Source organism: Sander lucioperca, chromosome 5 (genome assembly GCF_008315115.2).
Source record: "Sander lucioperca isolate FBNREF2018 chromosome 5, SLUC_FBN_1.2, whole genome shotgun sequence".
Taxonomy (NCBI): Eukaryota; Metazoa; Chordata; class Actinopteri; order Perciformes; family Percidae; genus Sander; species Sander lucioperca.
Genome location: NC_050177.1, coordinates 13851783 through 13873591, shown reverse-complemented (window position 1 = coordinate 13873591; position 21809 = coordinate 13851783). Strand labels below are relative to the sequence as shown.

Genomic DNA, 21809 nt, shown 5'->3' with positions numbered 1-21809 from the left:
AAAAAAAAGTGGACAAGTCTGTGTAGTCAGGTAAAATGGTAAGTAAGTAAGGCTGTAGGGGACATTTAAAATTCACACTCCTACTCACAGTGTTTAACTGGTGACATCAGCTTTCTCGCCAGCTGTGAGGGAGACATTTTTTTGCCACGCGCCAGCAGCGCTTTCACAGTGGCCGGCTTCCATGCACCAGTTTGGATTCCTGCAGGTGGAGGTCCAGACGAAGTGGAGGCTGCAGGTGGAGGTGCAGAAGCACTGGAGGAAGATGTGCGTCTCTTCAAGACATATGCCTTGAAAACGGCCATGTTGGTGTTGGGCCGGGCATCCGCTGTAACCAGGTACTTGATGAGGGCCTGGGCCTCCTTGCTCTGTTCTTCATAAACCTCCTTCATGGAGCGGCCCTGGAATTCCCCGAACTCCACCATCAAACAGCCCTGGTCTCCAGTTTCCCGCGCTTTAGCCTGCATTTCCTGCTTCTTTCTAAACCTCTCCAGTTCCTCTGTCATCTCTCTGATGTGAGAAGTGTACTGCAGGAACAACTGTTTATTCTCTGACAGAGGGGTTGCCTGAGCTCTTTCCTTTGAAATACTATGCACTAAATACAGTGCATAGCCAAGACTGTTCTCCAGGAGCCATCTAAATATCTGGCCCTGGTACATGCCAAACTGAAGCTTGCAGTGAGCCAGTACTAAAAACTTGTCAGTAGGGTCTCCACCGTGGCCAGTGACAAAAGTACTGGCCTCTGCCAGCACCTCCTCTTTGGGTTTAGCCCTTCCAGACTTCACATTTTCAACCGCCTTTGCCTCCTCAGATGGCGCCATGAAAAGTCTGGTTGACTTGGCTGTCTGGCGGCGAAAACCTGGGTAGGCGTACATTTTCTGAATGAAAATAAGAAAAAGACTGTCACCATCTGAAATATACCTGTATATTCAATGTCTGTGGGCATTTTTTTTTTAAATGAGGGGAGGCAACCTCTGTTAAAGTGATTATCTAACGTCACAACCCTATTGCACTACCCTATCCCACCCATACTGTTCTATTTATTTATTTACTGTAATTACACCTATACGTAGCCATATTCTACTGCTCTTCATACTATTCATCCTGCACATACACTTATTCTTACTACTCTTATAATGTTACCACACTGCACATAGCTGTACATATCTGTTTATATGGTTCATACAGAATATCCATATTTATTCTGTTTTACTTATTATATATTCTGTTAATACAATGCATATCATCTATCTCTATATTAATCTTACTACTAATATAATGTCACTGCTACTACATTGCACATATCTGTACATGCTGTTCACACACTGTTCATATTACATAGCTATATTTATTCTGCTCTTATAACACTGAAATATATTTCTTGTCCTGCCTATGCTCTACCTGTCTATACTTGTATATCACATTGCATTTTTGCACTTCTGGTTGGATGCAAACTGCATTTCGTTGTCTTTGTACTTGAACTCTGCACAATGACAATAAAGTTGAATGTGACTGAAAACCGACTTTTTATCCCTATTAAATGAAAGCTATACACATAGACATGTAAAACGATTATTTACTGTCATTATTTAGTATGCGATTGTTCAATAGCACCTAGCTAAGTACCCCATCAAAACAGATGGACGTAGCTAGGCTCAGCAAGCTAACGACTCTAGCGATGCTAACTTTGGCAACATATCAACATTACTTCCCAGAAACGGCACATTATCACATCAAAACGAGAAAAATAGCACAAATAAGCTGATGTTTATTCATTAGTTGACATCTGATCTATCTGTCAGCCAAATGTGTCTGACACACAAAAGTCGGTTGGATCTGTCATCATTCACATGAATGGATTTAACGATACTGGCTGCTAATGCTACCGTTTACAAGCTATCTGCAATGGCAACACGTAGCTAGGGATGTAGCCGAAAATGTGTCCGATAGTGGTACATCACGTCTAAAAAAGCATATCTTACCTTACGATTGATAAATGAATAAAAACCATGAAAACAACACCGACACGGCGACTGGCCAGTACCCGGTCACTGTCATTGATAAGAAAAGCGGGAGAACCGAACGCTAAACGCTGAAAACGTCAGCCACACAGGGGAAGAACGTGATTGGTCAAATGTAAGCCCACAGGGTAGAAACGTGATTGGTTAAAAGTAAGCCCAGGGGAGAAACATGATTGGCTAATGTGGGCTTACTTTGGCGAAGTTGACGGGATTCAGTAGGCGCATGCGAGAGGTAGCGGGATCGATGCCTGCATTCTCCAGAGGGCTTCAGAAACATCTCTGTTTCTGACTTGTGTTGGTTTCTGGTTGCTTTACAACACAATTCATAAATTGTGACTATTTACGACATACTATACTGACTTTTTTCGATATACTATACAATGACTTTTTTGACTTTTTTCCTCATACTATACTATGACTTTTTTATGACTTTTTTCAACATACTATTCTATGACTTTTTATGACTTTTTTCAACATACTATTCTATGACTTTTTATGACTTTTTTCAACATACTATACTATGACTTTTTTGACTTTTTTCGACATACTATACTATGACTTTTTTCGATATACTATTCTGTTTTTTCGTCATACAATACTATGACTTTTTCACTTTTTTCGACATACTATACTATGACTTTTTTCGATATACTATTCTATCACTTTTTTGACATACTATAGTATGAGTTTTTTGTCACACAATACTATGTCTTTTTGAACTTCTTTCGACATACTATGCTATGACTTTTTATTACTTTTTCGTCATACCATACTATGACTTTTTTATTACTTTTTCGTCATACCATACTATGACTTTTTTATGACTTTTTTCGTCATGCTATACTATAATTTTTTTTCTTTTCATCCTTGTTCCACAGAGGGGAATTAGCTCAAATAGTTGCTTTACAACCAAAACTGTGAATTGTGACTTTTTATGAATTTTTTCGTAATACTGTACTATGATTTTTTATTTTATTTTGAACCATACGTTACACAGGGGAATTAGCTCAAATGGTAGAGCGCTCGCTTAGCATGCGAGAGGTAGCGGGATCGATGCCCGTATTCTCCAGAGGGCTTCAGAAACATCTCTGTTTCTGACTTGTGTTGGTTTCTGGTTGCTTTACAACACAATTCATAAATTGTGACTATTTTCGACATACTATACTGACTTTTTTCGATATACTATACTATGACTTTTTGACTTTTTCCTCATACTATACTATGACTTTTTATGACTTTTTTCAACATACTGTACTATGACCTTTTCATGACTTTATGACTTTTTTCAACATACTATTCTATGACTTTTTATGACTTTTTTCGACATATTATACTATAACTTTTTTCAAAATACTATACTATGACTTTTTTCATCATACTATACTATGACCTTTTTATGACTTTTCACATTTTATACTATGATTTTTTATTTTATTTTGAACCATACATTACACAGGGGAATTAGCTCAAATGGTAGAGCGCTCGCTTAGCATGCGAGAGGTAGCGGGATCGATGCCTGCATTCTCCAGAGGGCTTCAGAAACATCTCTGTTTCTGACTTGTGTTGGTTTCTGGTTGCTTTACAACACAATTCATAAATTGTGACTATTTACGACATACTATACTGACTTTTTTCGATATACTATACAATGACTTTTTGACTTTTTTCCTCATACTATACTATGACTTTTTATGACTTTTTTCAACATACTGTACTATGACTTTTTATGACTTTTTTCGACATATTATACTATAACTTTTTTCAAAATACTATACTATGACTTTTTTCATCATACTATACTATGACCTTTTTATGACTTTTCACATTTTATACTATGATTTTTTATTTTATTTTGAACCATACGTTACACAGGGGAATTAGCTCAAATGGTAGAGCGCTCGCTTAGCATGCGAGAGGTAGCGGGATCGATGCCTGCATTCTCCAGAGGGCTTCAGAAACATCTCTGTTTCTGACTTGTGTTGGTTTCTGGTTGCTTTACAACACAATTCATAAATTGTGACTATTTACGACATACTATACTGACTTTTTCGATATACTATACAATGACTTTTTTGACTTTTTTCCTCATACTATACTATGACTTTCTATGACTTTTTTCAACATACTGTACTATGACTTTTTCGACATACTATTCTGTTTTTTCATCATACAATACTATGACTTTTTCACTTTTTTCGACATACTATACTATGACTTTTTTCGATATACTATTCTATCACTTTTTGACATACTATAGTATGAGTTTTTTTGTCACACAATACTATGACTTTTTGAACTTCTTTCGACATACTATGCTATGACTTTTTTATTACTTTTTCGTCATACCATACTATGACTTTTTTATTACTTTTTCGTCATACCATACTATGACTTTTTTATGACTTTTTTCGTCATGCTATACTATAATTTTTTTTCTTTTCATCCTTGTTCCACAGAGGGGAATTAGCTCAAATAGTTGCTTTACAACCAAAACTGTGAATTGTGACTTTTTATGAATTTTTTCGTAATACTGTACTATGATTTTTTATTTATTTTGAACCATACATTACACAGGTGAATTAGCTCAAATGGTAGAGCGCTCGCTTAGCATGCGAGAGGTAGCGGGATCGATGCCTGCATTCTCCAGAGGGCTTCAGAAACATCTCTGTTTCTGACTTGTGTTGGTTTCTGGTTGCTTTACAACACAATTCATAAATTGTGACTATTTACGACATACTACACTGACTTTTTTCGATATACTATACAATGACTTTTTGACTTTTTTCCTCATACTATACTATGACTTTTTTATGACTTTTTTCAACATACTGTACTATGACTTTTTATGACTTTTTTCGACATATTATACTATAACTTTTTTCAAAATACTATACTATGACTTTTTTCATCATACTATACTATGACCTTTTTATGACTTTTCACATTTTATACTATGATTTTTTTTTTTACTTTTGATCCATATGTCACAGGCCCATATGTTGGTTTCTGGTTGCTTTACAACACAATTCATAAATTATGACTTTTTTCGTCATACTATACTGTTTTTTCGTCATACAATACTATGACTTTTTCACTTTTTTCGACATACTATACTATGACTTTTTTCGATATACTATTCTATCACTTTTTTGACATACTATAGTATGAGTTTTTTTGTCACACAATACTATGACTTTTTGAACTTCTTTCGACATACTATGCTATGACTTTTTTATTACTTTTTCGTCATACCATACTATGACTTTTTTATTACTTTTTCGTCATACCATACTATGACTTTTTTATTACTTTTTTCGACATACTATACCATGACTTTTTGAATTTTGTTGTCATACTATACTATGAATTTTTTACTTTTTTCAACATACTATTCTATGACTTTTTATGACTTTTTTCGACGTATTATACTATAACTTTTTTCAAAATACTATACTATGACTTTTTTATGACTTTTTTCAACATACTGTACTATGACCTTTTCATGACTTTATGACTTTTTTCAACATACTATTCTATGACTTTTTATGACTTTTTTCGACATATTATACTATAACTTTTTTCAAAATACTATACTATGACTTTTTTCATCATACTATACTATGACCTTTTTATGACTTTTCACATTTTATACTATGATTTTTTATTTTATTTTGAACCATACGTTACACAGGGGAATTAGCTCAAATGGTAGAGCGCTCGCTTAGCATGCGAGAGGTAGCGGGATCGATGCCTGCATTCTCCAGAGGGCTTCAGAAACATCTCTGTTTCTGACTTGTGTTGGTTTCTGGTTGCTTTACAACACAATTCATAAATTGTGACTATTTACGACATACTATACTGACTTTTTTCGATATACTATACAATGACTTTTTTGACTTTTTTCCTCATACTATACTATGACTTTTTTATGACTTTTTTCAACATACTATTCTATGACTTTTTATGACTTTTTTCAACATACTATTCTATGACTTTTTATGACTTTTTTCAACATACTATACTATGACTTTTTTGACTTTTTTCGACATACTATACTATGACTTTTTTCGATATACTATTCTGTTTTTTCGTCATACAATACTATGACTTTTTCACTTTTTTCGACATACTATACTATGACTTTTTTCGATATACTATTCTATCACTTTTTTGACATACTATAGTATGAGTTTTTTTGTCACACAATACTATGACTTTTTGAACTTCTTTCGACATACTATGCTATGACTTTTTTATTACTTTTTCGTCATACCATACTATGACTTTTTTATTACTTTTTCGTCATACCATACTATGACTTTTTTATGACTTTTTTCGTCATGCTATACTATAATTTTTTTTCTTTTCATCCTTGTTCCACAGAGGGGAATTAGCTCAAATAGTTGCTTTACAACCAAAACTGTGAATTGTGACTTTTTATGAATTTTTTCGTAATACTGTACTATGATTTTTTATTTTATTTTGAACCATACGTTACACAGGGGAATTAGCTCAAATGGTAGAGCGCTCGCTTAGCATGCGAGAGGTAGCGGGATCGATGCCCGTATTCTCCAGAGGGCTTCAGAAACATCTCTGTTTCTGACTTGTGTTGGTTTCTGGTTGCTTTACAACACAATTCATAAATTGTGACTATTTTCGACATACTATACTGACTTTTTTCGATATACTATACTATGACTTTTTTGACTTTTTTCCTCATACTATACTATGACTTTTTATGACTTTTTTCAACATACTGTACTATGACCTTTTCATGACTTTATGACTTTTTTCAACATACTATTCTATGACTTTTTATGACTTTTTTCGACATATTATACTATAACTTTTTTCAAAATACTATACTATGACTTTTTTCATCATACTATACTATGACCTTTTTATGACTTTTCACATTTTATACTATGATTTTTTATTTTATTTTGAACCATACATTACACAGGGGAATTAGCTCAAATGGTAGAGCGCTCGCTTAGCATGCGAGAGGTAGCGGGATCGATGCCTGCATTCTCCAGAGGGCTTCAGAAACATCTCTGTTTCTGACTTGTGTTGGTTTCTGGTTGCTTTACAACACAATTCATAAATTGTGACTATTTACGACATACTATACTGACTTTTTTCGATATACTATACGATGACTTTTTTGACTTTTTTCCTCATACTATACTATGACTTTTTTATGACTTTTTTCAACATACTGTACTATGACTTTTTATGACTTTTTTCGACATATTATACTATAACTTTTTTCAAAATACTATACTATGACTTTTTTCATCATACTATACTATGACCTTTTTATGACTTTTCACATTTTATACTATGATTTTTTATTTTATTTTGAACCATACGTTACACAGGGGAATTAGCTCAAATGGTAGAGCGCTCGCTTAGCATGCGAGAGGTAGCGGGATCGATGCCTGCATTCTCCAGAGGGCTTCAGAAACATCTCTGTTTCTGACTTGTGTTGGTTTCTGGTTGCTTTACAACACAATTCATAAATTGTGACTATTTACGACATACTATACTGACTTTTTTCGATATACTATACAATGACTTTTTTGACTTTTTTCCTCATACTATACTATGACTTTCTATGACTTTTTTCAACATACTGTACTATGACTTTTTCGACATACTATTCTGTTTTTTCATCATACAATACTATGACTTTTTCACTTTTTTCGACATACTATACTATGACTTTTTTCGATATACTATTCTATCACTTTTTTGACATACTATAGTATGAGTTTTTTTGTCACACAATACTATGACTTTTTGAACTTCTTTCGACATACTATGCTATGACTTTTTTATTACTTTTTCGTCATACCATACTATGACTTTTTTATTACTTTTTCGTCATACCATACTATGACTTTTTTATGACTTTTTTCGTCATGCTATACTATAATTTTTTTTCTTTTCATCCTTGTTCCACAGAGGGGAATTAGCTCAAATAGTTGCTTTACAACCAAAACTGTGAATTGTGACTTTTTATGAATTTTTTCGTAATACTGTACTATGATTTTTTATTTTATTTTGAACCATACATTACACAGGTGAATTAGCTCAAATGGTAGAGCGCTCGCTTAGCATGCGAGAGGTAGCGGGATCGATGCCTGCATTCTCCAGAGGGCTTCAGAAACATCTCTGTTTCTGACTTGTGTTGGTTTCTGGTTGCTTTACAACACAATTCATAAATTGTGACTATTTACGACATACTACACTGACTTTTTTCGATATACTATACAATGACTTTTTTGACTTTTTTCCTCATACTATACTATGACTTTTTTATGACTTTTTTCAACATACTGTACTATGACTTTTTATGACTTTTTTCGACATATTATACTATAACTTTTTTCAAAATACTATACTATGACTTTTTTCATCATACTATACTATGACCTTTTTATGACTTTTCACATTTTATACTATGATTTTTTTTTTTACTTTTGATCCATATGTCACAGGCCCATATGTTGGTTTCTGGTTGCTTTACAACACAATTCATAAATTATGACTTTTTTCGTCATACTATACTGTTTTTTCGTCATACAATACTATGACTTTTTCACTTTTTTCGACATACTATACTATGACTTTTTTCGATATACTATTCTATCACTTTTTTGACATACTATAGTATGAGTTTTTTTGTCACACAATACTATGACTTTTTGAACTTCTTTCGACATACTATGCTATGACTTTTTTATTACTTTTTCGTCATACCATACTATGACTTTTTTATTACTTTTTCGTCATACCATACTATGACTTTTTTATTACTTTTTTCGACATACTATACCATGACTTTTTTGAATTTTGTTGTCATACTATACTATGAATTTTTTTACTTTTTTCAACATACTATTCTATGACTTTTTATGACTTTTTTCGACGTATTATACTATAACTTTTTTCAAAATACTATACTATGACTTTTTTATGACTTTTTTCAACATACTATACTATGACCTTTTCATGACTTTTTTATGACTTTTTTCAACATACTATTCTATGACTTTTTATGACTTTTTTCGACATATACTATAACTTTTTTCAAAATACTATACTATGACTTTTTTCATCATACTATACTATGACCTTTTTATGACTTTTCACATTTTATACTATGATTTTTTTTTTTTACTTTTGATCCATATGTCACAGGCCCATATGTTGGTTTCTGGTTGCTTTACAACACAATTCATAAATTATGACTTTTTTCGTCATACTATACTATGACTTTTTTCAACATACTATCCTATGACTTTTTCGACATACTATTCTGTTTTTTCGTCATACAATACTGACTTTTTCACTTTTTTCGACATACTATACTATGACTTTTTTCGACATACTATTCTATCACTTTTTTGACATACTATAGTATGAGTTTTTTTGACACAATACTTTGACTTTTTTAACTTCTTTCAACATACTATACTATAACTTTTTATGACTTTTTTCGACATACTATACTATAACTTTTTTCAAAATACTATACTAACTTTTTTCGACATACTATACCATGACTTTTTTGAATTTTGTTGTCATACTATACTATGACTTTTTTATGACTTTTTTACTTCATACTATTCTATGACTTTTTTACTTCTTTCGACATAGTATACTATGACTTTTTTTTACTTTTTTCCTCATACTAATGACTTTTGTATGACTTTTTTCAACATACTATTCGGTGACTTTTTTATGACTTTTTTCGTCACACAATACTATGACTTTTTTACTTCTTTCGACATAGTATACTATGACTTTTTTGACTTTTTTCGTCATACTATACTATGACTTTTTATGACTTTTTTCAACATACTATTCTATGACTTTTTATGACTTTTTTCAACATACTATACTATGACTTTTTTGACTTTTTTCAACATACTATTCTATGACTTTTTTCAACATACTATACTATGACGTTTTTGACTTTTTTCAACATACTATTCTATGACTTTTTTGAATTTTGTTGTCATACTATACTATGACTTTTTTCGATATACTATTCTATCACTTTTTTGACATACTATAGTATGAGTTTTTTTGTCACACAATACTATGACTTTTTGAACTTCTTTCGACATACTATGCTATGACTTTTTTATTACTTTTTCGTCATACCATACTATGACTTTTTTATTACTTTTTCGTCATACCATACTATGACTTTTTTATGACTTTTTTCGTCATGCTATACTATAATTTTTTTTCTTTTCATCCTTGTTCCACAGAGGGGAATTAGCTCAAATAGTTGCTTTACAACCAAAACTGTGAATTGTGACTTTTTATGAATTTTTTCGTAATACTATACTATGATTTTTTATTTTATTTTGAACCATACATTACACAGGGGAATTAGCTCAAATGGTAGAGCGCTCGCTTAGCATGCGAGAGGTAGCGGGATCGATGCCTGCATTCTCCAGAGGGCTTCAGAAACATCTCTGTTTCTGACTTGTGTTGGTTTCTGGTTGCTTTACAACACAATTCATAAATTGTGACTATTTACGACATACTATACTGACTTTCTTCGATATACTATACAATGACTTTTTTGACTTTTTTCCTCATACTATACTATGACTTTTTTATGACTTTTTTCAACATACTGTACTATGACTTTTTATGACTTTTTTCGACATATTATACTATAACTTTTTTCAAAATACTATACTATGACTTTTTTCATCATACTATACTATGACCTTTTTATGACTTTTCACATTTTATACTATGATTTTTTTTTTTACTTTTGATCCATATGTCACAGGCCCATATGTTGGTTTCTGGTTGCTTTACAACACAATTCATAAATTATGACTTTTTTCGTCATACTATACTATGACTTTCTATGACTTTTTTCAACATACTATCCTATGACTTTTTCGACATACTATTCTGTTTTTTCGTCATACAATACTGACTTTTTCACTTTTTTCGACATACTATACTATGACTTTTTTCGACATACTATTCTATCACTTTTTTGACATACTATAGTATGAGTTTTTTTGACACAATACTTTGACTTTTTTAACTTCTTTCAACATACTATACTATAACTTTTTATGACTTTTTTCGACATACTATACTATAACTTTTTTCAAAATACTATACTAACTTTTTTCGACATACTATACCATGACTTTTTTGAATTTTGTTGTCATACTATACTATGACTTTTTTATGACTTTTTTACTTCATACTATTCTATGACTTTTTTACTTCTTTCGACATAGTATACTATGACTTTTTTGACTTTTTTCCTCATACTAATGACTTTTGTATGACTTTTTTCAACATACTATTCGGTGACTTTTTTATGACTTTTTTCGTCACACAATACTATGACTTTTTTACTTCTTTCGACATAGTATACTATGACTTTTTTGACTTTTTTCGTCATACTATACTATGACTTTTTATGACTTTTTTCAACATACTATTCTATGACTTTTTATGACTTTTTTCAACATACTATACTATGACTTTTTTGACTTTTTTCAACATACTATTCTATGACTTTTTTCAACATACTATACTATGACGTTTTTGACTTTTTTAAACATACTATTCTATGACTTTTTTCAACATACTATTCTATGACTTTTTTATGACTTTTTTCAACATACTATTCTATGACTTTTTCGACATACTATTCTGTGTTTTTTCGTCATACAATACTATGGCTTTTTTACTTCTATCGACATAGTAAACTATGACTTTTTTACTTCTGTACTATGACTTTTTTCGTCATATTATACTAACTTTTTTCGACATACTATACTATGACTTTTCTCGACGTACTATTCTATCACTTTTTTGACGTACTATAGTATGAGTTTTTTCGACAAACAATACTTTTTAACTTCTTTCAACATACTATGCTATGACTTTTTGATTACTTTTTCATCTTACCATACTATGACTTTTTTATGACTTTTTTCGTCATGCTATACTATAATTTTTTTTCTTTTCATCCTTGTTCCACAGAGGGGAATTAGCTCAAATAGTTGCTTTACAACCAAAACTAGCAAGGGAGCCGATCTTTCCGCCCCCCTCACCCCCCAGCTCCCAAGTGAAAAAATACGGGAAAATGTAGAATAATGAAATAACAGATATATTTTTGCCTGCAACAATATTGAAGTGATATCCCTGTGCGTTATGGATGATTTCGAGTTATATGTTTATCGAGTCACCCACCGTGAGCTGGATTCGAACCTGCGATCTGCCGGACAAGTAAAGCGTCCCCAAATCCCCAAGCTATGACGCCCCCTAGTGATCAGAAATCCCATTATTGTGTGTATTATTAAGAACATTGCTTTAGCTCTAATATATACATATATTCCCCCCAAAGACTAGTAATGTTTATATTAATATATCTATCTATAATAATAAAGTGTGCCATAGCAATTTCATGTCATTTAATTGATTAATACTTATTATTTTTGTGTATTATTAAGAGCATTGATTTAGCTTTAAAATATATGCTCCCCCAATGACTAGTAATGTTTATATTTATCTATAATAATAATAATGTGTGGCAATTTCATGTCATTGTATTGATTAATACTTATTATGTTGTGTTTATTATGAAGAACATTGCTTTGGCTTTAAGATCTCATATGCCCCCCAATGACTTCTGATGTTTATTTCTGTTTCTGTTAATATAATGATAATAACAATAAAATGTGCCTTCAAAGACTGTGGGACCATATGGAGTTTTTTTGATGATGCACAGGCTGAGTCTTAAATGTTGTTATGATCAGATTTAATGTATCTGAACATGATGTACAACACAAGATGTAAAATAAACAAGTATTAAAATGAACACACACACACTGTTCAGGAAAACACAAGATATAAAAAATAAACAAGCATTGAAAATGTACACACACACACACACGTACGTACGTACACACACACACGTACACACGCGCACACACACACACACACACACACACACACACACACACACACAGTATTAAACTTGAACTGGTAAATCAAGCCAACAGCTTTCAACTGTATCATACGGTCTTCATCAGATGGAAATGAAATGCACATAAATTATGAAATAATATTGAAAGTTCTCTAAAATACCACGGCAAACAAATTAACTACATCTGCTGATGAAAACCATGTGTTACAATCAGTAAGCTTACAATCGTAAGCTCCACAAGTCAACACAATCAGTCTGAAAACTCATTGCTTTAAAGAGGAAACACATTCAGTATAAAATCAAACAATGACCTGCATGTAAACATACAAACGTCCCAGAGATGTAAACATTATGTACACTACAAAGCACTCATATTTACAATAGTACATCAATGACAGTGTCTATACATTCAGGGAGTCTGTTAAACTCAGCAGTTTTCCCTATGAAGTTTGGTCCTGAGAGTTTTGTGTAAACTCAGTTTGTATTTTCTGATGAAGGTTTCTAAGGTTTAAGAACACATTTTTAACTCAACATCACAGTTACGGTGAATAGTGAACCGGCAGCTGAGTCTGTAAAACAGTTTCCAAACATTCATTCAGCTGCTGCAGAAACAAAGTCACAGAAACACTCCTCCACACATGTTGACCTTTGACCTCATAACTACTGGACAAACACAAAAATTAAATGTACAGTTTGATGTCTGGATGGTCAGATATGTCAGTTTTTTGTTTAAGTCTGAGGTCAAAGGACACGCAAGCACACATATACAATATATACATATATACAAGCAAAACACAGTTAAAAAATTATTTTGCTGCTCTCTGTTCTGCCAACCACTCTTCAAGAGATTTGCCATTTGAGGCACGTGAGCAGAAGGTGGCACTGCCATGACGACTATGCCCAAACTCTTTTGTTTTGGGCTGCCCGCAATGGCTACAGGTATTGTAGGTGACCCCTCTCGCATATTTCCTCTTGTGGACTCCACTCTCCTCCTCAAGGGCACGCTGGCGCCTGTTCCTCTGCGTGTACCGGGACACAGGAGTAGCAGGTGCAGGAACAAGTGGAGCTGGGCCTGCACTGGAAGTTGAGGCACCAGAAGGTGCCAGTATGCATGAACCAGTCTTGTCTGGGTTGAGGATGAAAGTCTCTACCCTAGGCAACATCCCAGGAGCTGACATGGGCTGTGCAATGTCTGGTGCGGTGGGGGTAGGTGCGATGGGGTGCTCCCTGGTGGCAGCAGCTGGCCGTCGGCCTGGCCGCAAAACAGGAGCCTGCCCTTCCAGATTTGGAAGGAGGACAAAGTGATGCTGTGGGCCTGATGCTGATGGAAGGAGCTGCAGTCGTTCCTTCGGTGCTGGAAGCTGGTCAGGTGCCACAGGAATCGGGTTGGTTGGAGCCATTCCCTGAGAAAGGACACTCAATTCCTGGCTCTTCTGCTGCTGTCGAAACCTGAGAGAAGATCATTTGTGTTAGATATGTATTCATTAGAGAACTATTCAGACAATTTGAGGTAAATGATGTGCCTGACCTACCATTGAATGAGTGTCCGCTGATTAAGCTCATAGAGCTGGATCGTTGTCGTAGTCATAACCCTTGGACTGTTGAGCACTAAGTCCCGGATGTGGTGGTAGTGTCTGAGAATGATAGACCATCTGGGGGTGGAAACTCCAGCCTTCCTGCTGGTTGTTTTGTGTAATGTGCACAGCCTTATGCACATGGCCTCAACCAAGCGGCTGGTGCCGGGGAACTGAGCTGGCCCCCCAGGATGTCCTATCAAGCAGCGCTTAACACTTTCCACACCCGGCGTGACTCCAGACCGCTTGGGAGCCTTAAAACGGCCACGTATCAGTCGCTGCTGATGACGAGGCTGGTAGTCGACCCGCTCCTTGTCGCCTTCAGGGAGAGCTGTCCACAGCTGGATGACCTGGGTCACCTGCAGCTCAGTGAGGTAAGACGCCTCATGGAGACCCACCAGGAAAGCAGCAAGATCCTGGACCTTGTCCCACCCAGCGACCCCATCCGGTCCAATGACTGCTCCCTAGTAAATGGATTGATTAATATCAATAAATGTGAAATAAAATGTCATTGAGATTGGATTGAAATAGCCGTTAAAGTGTCTTACCTGAGCCTCGTTGGACAGATTGTTTTCACTCTCCAGCGCAGCCTCAGAGGGGTCAGGGAGCATTGAAGGGGCAGCAGCAGGATGTTGTCCTCCATCACGTGACGTGGACGGCAGATCAGCAGGTGATGCAGGGGCCTGAGGTGAAGAGGCCAGAGGACTCGTCATCAACGTTGAGGGCCTGTTCTCCAGATGACGGCGGGGGTCAGCCTCATAGAGCACAGGAACTGTGATATCCTCTGTGATCTCTTCTTGAAATCCCTCATCTTGTATGTCCTCATCATCATTGACTTGCTCCACCAGCCTGTCCTCCTCTGGGTTCTGGAGCACTGGAGTCAGTGTTTTGCCAGTCTGATTGTACAAGTACTCCATTCCCAGCAATTCACCTACATAAACAAAAACAGAAAAAATAAAGTATTCTTAATATTTTTAAGCAATATAGCACTCGTGAGAGTGGGGTTGGTAATGGATAATCCACCGGTGTTGTTCGGCCGTAGCCACAAGGCCAGAGGCCGAGTTGCGCAGGTAACTGCCAACTAATTAACATTACAACAGTGTGTCAGAGTGGGGATGTCCTGGGATATGTCATAAATGTCTCTCAGTTTCTCTCTCAATCAGAAACAAATAAATAATTCCATAGAACCCAATTGTTATAATATATAATACTTTAAAGGTTAAATTGATTAATGAATAGTGTTATTAAAGAACAAATTAATTAAGTTATTCTTTCTCATGATGGATGATGATGATAATTTCTTGCCTGTGTACGCTCCAGGGGTGCGATAGCGCTCATCCCAGCATCTCCCTAGCACCTTTTGGCTGAGCTGGTCCACTGCCTCTTTCATAGCGCTGCCATAACAGCGGATGGAAGGTGCTCCTATTACAGCGGCCTCCATCCGGTCATCATTCCAGCGCATCACCCCTTCAAGGAGATACGCCTGGAAATGCGCATCACTGGCACTGGTTCCTGAAAGTTAAGCAAACAAAGAAGCCTTTGTCACATTTGAACAATATATTAACTACGTATGAGATGCTATAAAGAATCTGTAAAATGTAATAGAATTATGTTAAAATAGAATTGCCATTACAACCAGACATACAGAGAAAAAAAGTTCTTAAACTAGTGACTTAAAGTCACAGAAAAGGACTGTAATATTACTGTTAAACAGAAACTAGTAACCCATATGTATGCAATACCTGGAATAAATCTGTTTAGGTGGAGGTGGAAGGACTCCAGGGAGGTAGAGCCACGGGCACACCTGTAGCAGCTCAGCTCCACACCGCCTTTCTTCAGGGTGCCTTTTTTAATGTAGAGCGGGAAGTCCTCTGGGTCTTGGATACAGGCCACGTGTTTCTCCTGCTCCTTCCATATCTGCTGGATCCGTTCGTGGTCCAAGAGAGGAACGCCAAGAGTGTCCTTCCCACTTGCACTGTCAAACAGACCGATCAATGACCCAATCAGTCTGATGGTCTCCTCCACCCCTCTGGTCCTCCTCCTGCAGTGCAGAGCCAACTCCCTCCGGGTAATGCGAGTGGTCACCGCCTCCTCCGTGAAGTGGCCAATCCTCTTTGCTGCCAACTCACCCTCCTTGGCATGGCGAAGAGCAGCATCATCCTCCGGATCCCACTCAAAAATGCACGTGGACAGGCGTGCCATGAAAATGCCATACAGGGGGTGAGCTTCCGTATTGACGCCTGCAGCAAAGCGGCGCATGAAGTGCCATATATCAAGGCGCACTTGAAGCCCGTCCCACTCTGAAAACATGGCCTTCACCCGACAAGGGCCATGCAGACTGCAGCAGTCTCTGTCCACGTACATAATTTGTGGTGGCGCCACTCTTGCCTCCCTGTACCGCTTCATTAGGCCAGCTGCCATAGCGTCCAGTGCTTGTCCCTCACCAGCTGTCAGGACCGAGACAAGAACTTGACCGTGCTCGTTTCCCACATTAATGCACCAGGCAGCTGTACCTGCAGCAGCACCAGCAAGTTTCTTGGTTACCTTTTTTGTTGAGTCCATCTTGAGGACAGAGCCAAAGATGGAGGTTATTTTGGCCTTCACCTCATGCAGTCGCACTAGAACATCCCTGGCATACACAGCTAACAGCCACTTAGGCTTGGGAAGGGCAGGTAAGAGGGGAGGCTCAGCAAATGCAGGGGGGCACACAACAGAAGACTTTCTGAATGGTTCACAAGCTGTCAGGTACTGCAGGACACGCTGCATCCATGCTTCGCTGTGTTGTTCCAGCAGCTTTTTGTACAGCTGAGTCACACTGTTGCCCATTGTCCTCTCCCTCATCATTCTCAGCACCCGGATGTCACATGAGTATCTAAGGAGAAAGAGTGTAATGTCTAAAAAATAACACAAATAAAAGCACCTAATAATTGTCATCCATTATGAATTACCTGTATGTTAGCAAAGCTGGAAACTGGCTGCGGTGGCCCATATCCAGCTGTCCTAAGATGTCCTCGGACCAAGAAGGATACTTTTTTGAGCAGCGTTTGCACTCCAGGTACTCAGTGGCAAGGTCATACCACCCGTCAATGTCCAACACCTTGCGCACTGTTCGGTACAGTCCTGCTGCTGTTAGTCGGTGCTTGCCACAGGCTGGACGAACACAGACAAGAGGAAACAGCCACATCTTATGGGGCATCCATAAGAACAGCGGCCGACAGAAGAAGTGGTCAGGTGAGGCGGGAGGCTGGGTGTGAATGAGGAGGGGCTGAGGAGGATGCCACCAAAGTTTCAGCTGGGTCACTAGCTCTGGCTTGCCGGTTCGTGTGTTGGCCTTAAATAATGTGTGCCGAATCCACTCCTGCTGGGAAGGTGGAAGCTGATCCTTCCAGTGACTGGGAAGCTCAGCTGGTGGCTGATGAACAACTGGTATCGCTACTGGATGGGGATCAGCACAGGCCTCTAGATGCACAGTGGTTGCAAGAGGTAATGAAGGAGAAATGAAGCAAACAGGCAGCAAAACAATATTAGGTTGAATGTTGCATTTGATAGTAATATGCCATAAAAGCAGCTCACAAACAGGCACAGTGCAGAAATACTACAGAAAGTCACAGCAAAGAAATGCTAAGAAGTGTTAAGAAGCAAAAAACCCAGTGTACACTTTTTTGAAGAAGTGCAATGTGATATAATTCTGTATTGTGAAGAAAAATATATCTAAAATGTAGAAATTTTCCCCAAAATAATATTTCTTAGTGTTGTCACTAAACATTTTCACAATATTTGCATTTGTGTCATATGCCATACCTGTATTTAGCTGTGCTTCACATTGCAATAATGCAGATACCAGTTCCTCATCATCATCCTCAGCAGTCCCTGGAGAACAAATGTTAAAACTATTAGGCTTACTGTTAATACACAGAGACAAATGTATGCAAGGTGGTGCATACTTACCCGTAAGGAAAAGCTGCCGTTGGGCCAAGTGTTCGGTCTGGGGTTTTGCAGCCTGAGTTAAGGTGCACCGCGGTGCTGGAGCTGAAAAAAAAGTGGACAAGTCTGTGTAGTCAGGTAAAATGGTAAGTAAGTAAGGCTGTAGGGGACATTTAAAATTCACACTCCTACTCACAGTGTTTAACTGGTGACATCAGCTTTCTCGCCAGCTGTGAGGGAGACATTTTTTTGCCACGCGCCAGCAGCGCTTTCACAGTGGCCGGCTTCCATGCACCAGTTTGGATTCCTGCAGGTGGAGGTCCAGACGAAGTGGAGGCTGCAGGTGGAGGTGCAGAAGCACTGGAGGAAGATGTGCGTCTCTTCAAGACATATGCCTTGAAAATGGCCATGTTGGTGTTGGGCCGGGCATCCGCTGTAACCAGGTACTTGATGAGGGCCTGGGCCTCCTTGCTCTGGTCTTCATAAACCTCCTTCATGGAGCGGCCCTGGAATTCCCCAAACTCCACCATCAAACAGCCCTGGTCTCCAGTTTCCCGCGCTTTAGCCTGCATTTCCTGCTTCTTTCTAAACCTCTCCAGTTCCTCTGTCATCTCTCTGATGTGAGAAGTGTACTGCAGGAACAACTGTTTATTCTCTGACAGAGGGGTTGCCTGAGCTCTTTCCTTTGAAATACTATGCACTAAATACAGTGCATAGCCAAGACTGTTCTCCAGGAGCCATCTAAATATCTGGCCCTGGTACATGCCAAACTGAAGCTTGCAGTGAGCCAGTACTAAAAACTTGTCAGTAGGGTCTCCACCGTGGCCAGTGACAAAAGTACTGGCCTCTGCCAGCACCTCCTCTTTGGGTTTAGCCCTTCCAGACTTCACATTTTCAACCGCCTTTGCCTCCTCAGACGGCGCCATGAAAAGTCTGGTTGACTTGGCTGTCTGGCGGCGAAAACCTGGGTAGGCGTACATTTTCTGAATGAAAATAAGAAAAAGACTGTCACCATCTGAAATATACCTGTATATTCAATGTCTGTGGGTATTTTTTTTTTAAATGAGGGGAGGCAACCTCTGTTAAAGTGATTATCTAACGTCACAACCCTATTGCACTACCCTATCCCACCCATACTGTTCTATTTATTTATTTACTGTAATTACACCTATACGTAGCCATATTCTACTGCTCTTCATACTATTCATCCTGCACATACACTTATTCTTACTACTCTTATAATGTTACCACACTGCACATAGCTGTACATATCTGTTTATATGGTTCATACAGAATATCCATATTTATTCTGTTTTACTTATTATATATTCTGTTAATACAATGCATATCATCTATCTCTATATTAATCTTACTATTAATATAATGTCACTGCTACTACATTGCACATATCTGTACATGCTGTTCACACACTGTTCATATTACATAGCTATATTTATTCTGCTCTTATAACACTGAAATATATTTCTTGTCCTGCCTATGCTCTACCTGTCTATACTTGTATATCACATTGCATTTTTGCACTTCTGGTTGGATGCAACTGGATTTCGTTGTCTTTGTACTTGAACTCTGCACAATGACAATAAAGTTGAATGTGACTGAAAACCGACTTTTTATCCCTATTAAATGAAAGCTATACACATAGACATGTAAAACGATTATTTACTGTCATTATTTAGTATGCGATTGTTCAATAGCACCTAGCTAAGTACCCCATCAAAACAGATGGACGTAGCTAGGCTCAGCAAGCTAACGACTCTAGCGATGCTAACTTTGGCAACATATCAACATTACTTCCCAGAAATGGCACATTATCACATCAAAACGAGAAAAATAGCACAAATAAGCTGATGTTTATTCATTAGTTGACATCTGATCTATCTGTCAGCCAAATGTGTCTGACACACAAAAGTCGGTTGGATCTGTCATCATTCACATGAATGGATTTAACGATACTGGCTGCTAATGCTACCGTTTACAAGCTATCTGCAATGGCAACACGTAGCTAGGGATGTAGCCGAAAATGTGTCCGATAGTGGTACATCACGTCTAAAAAAGCATATCTTACCTTACGATTGATAAATGAATAAAAACCATGAAAACAACACTGACGCGGCGACTGGCCAGTACCCGGTCACTGTCATTGATAAGAAAAGCGGGAGAACCGAACGCTAAACGCTGAAAACGTCAGCCACACAGGGGAAGAACGTGATTGGTCAAATGTAAGCCCACAGGGGAGAAACGTGATTGGTCAAAAGTAAGCCCAGGGGAGAAACATGATTGGCTAATGTGGGCTTACTTTGGCGAAGTTGACGGGACTCAGTAGGCGCAAGCGAGAGGTAGCGGGATCGATGCCTGCATTCTCCAGAGGGCTTCAGAAACATCTCTGTTTCTGACTTGTGTTGGTTTCTGGTTGCTTTACAACACAATTCATAAATTGTGACTTTTTATGACTTTTTTCGTCATACTATACTATGACTTTCTATGACTTTTTTCAACATACTAATCTGTGTTTTTTCGTCATACAATACTATGACTTTTTTACTTCTATCGACATAGTAAACTATGACTTTTTTACTTCTTTTGACATACTATACTATGACTTTTCTTGACATACTATTCTATCACTTTTTTGACGTACTATAGTATGAGTTTTTTCGACACACAATACTTTGACTTTTTTAACTTTCAACATACTATGCTATGACTTTTTTATTACTTTTTTCGACACGCTATACTATAATTTTTTTTTCTTTTCATCCGTGTTCCACAGAGGGGAATTAGCTCAAATAGTTGCTTTACAACCAAAACTATGAATTGTGACTTTTTATGACTTTTTTCGTCATACTATACTATGATTTTTTTTTAAATTTTTTGACTTTTTCACTTTTTTCGACATACTATACTATGACTTTTTTCGACATACTATTCTATCACTTTTTTGACATACTATAGTATGAGTTTTTTCGACACAATACTTTGACTTTTTTAACTTCTTTCAACATACTATACTATAACTTTTTATGACTTTTTTCGACATACTATACTATAACTTTTTATGACTTTTTTCGACATACTATACTATAACTTTTTTCAAAATACTATACTAACTTTTTTGACACACAATACTTTGACTTTTTATGACTTGTTTGACTATGATTTTTTTTTAAACTTTTGATACATATGTTACACAGGGGAGTTAGCTCAAATGGTAGAGCGCTCGCTTAGCATGTGAGAGGTAGCGGGATCGATACCAGCATTCTCCAGAGGGCTTCAGAAACATCT

At 36.8% G+C, this 21809-nt stretch overlaps 1 long non-coding RNA gene and 2 other non-coding genes across 3 annotated transcripts; 2 read left to right on the top strand and 1 right to left on the bottom strand.

The window, feature by feature from the left end:
• Positions 1 to 1517: 1517 nt before the first annotated feature.
• Positions 1518 to 3107, bottom strand: LOC118495011. Its single transcript, XR_004897306.1, has 3 exons — positions 3014 to 3107; positions 2798 to 2807; positions 1518 to 1530 (listed from the first exon to the last, which is right to left on the bottom strand). It is a non-coding gene; the product is annotated as an uncharacterized LOC118495011 (long non-coding RNA).
• Positions 3015 to 3087, top strand: trnaa-agc. Its single transcript has one exon. It is a non-coding gene; the product is annotated as a tRNA-Ala (tRNA).
• Positions 3108 to 6519: 3412 nt separating the features above from the next.
• trnaa-agc lies at positions 6520 to 6592 on the top strand. Its single transcript has one exon. It is a non-coding gene; the product is annotated as a tRNA-Ala (tRNA).
• Positions 6593 to 21809: the final 15217 nt, after the last annotated feature.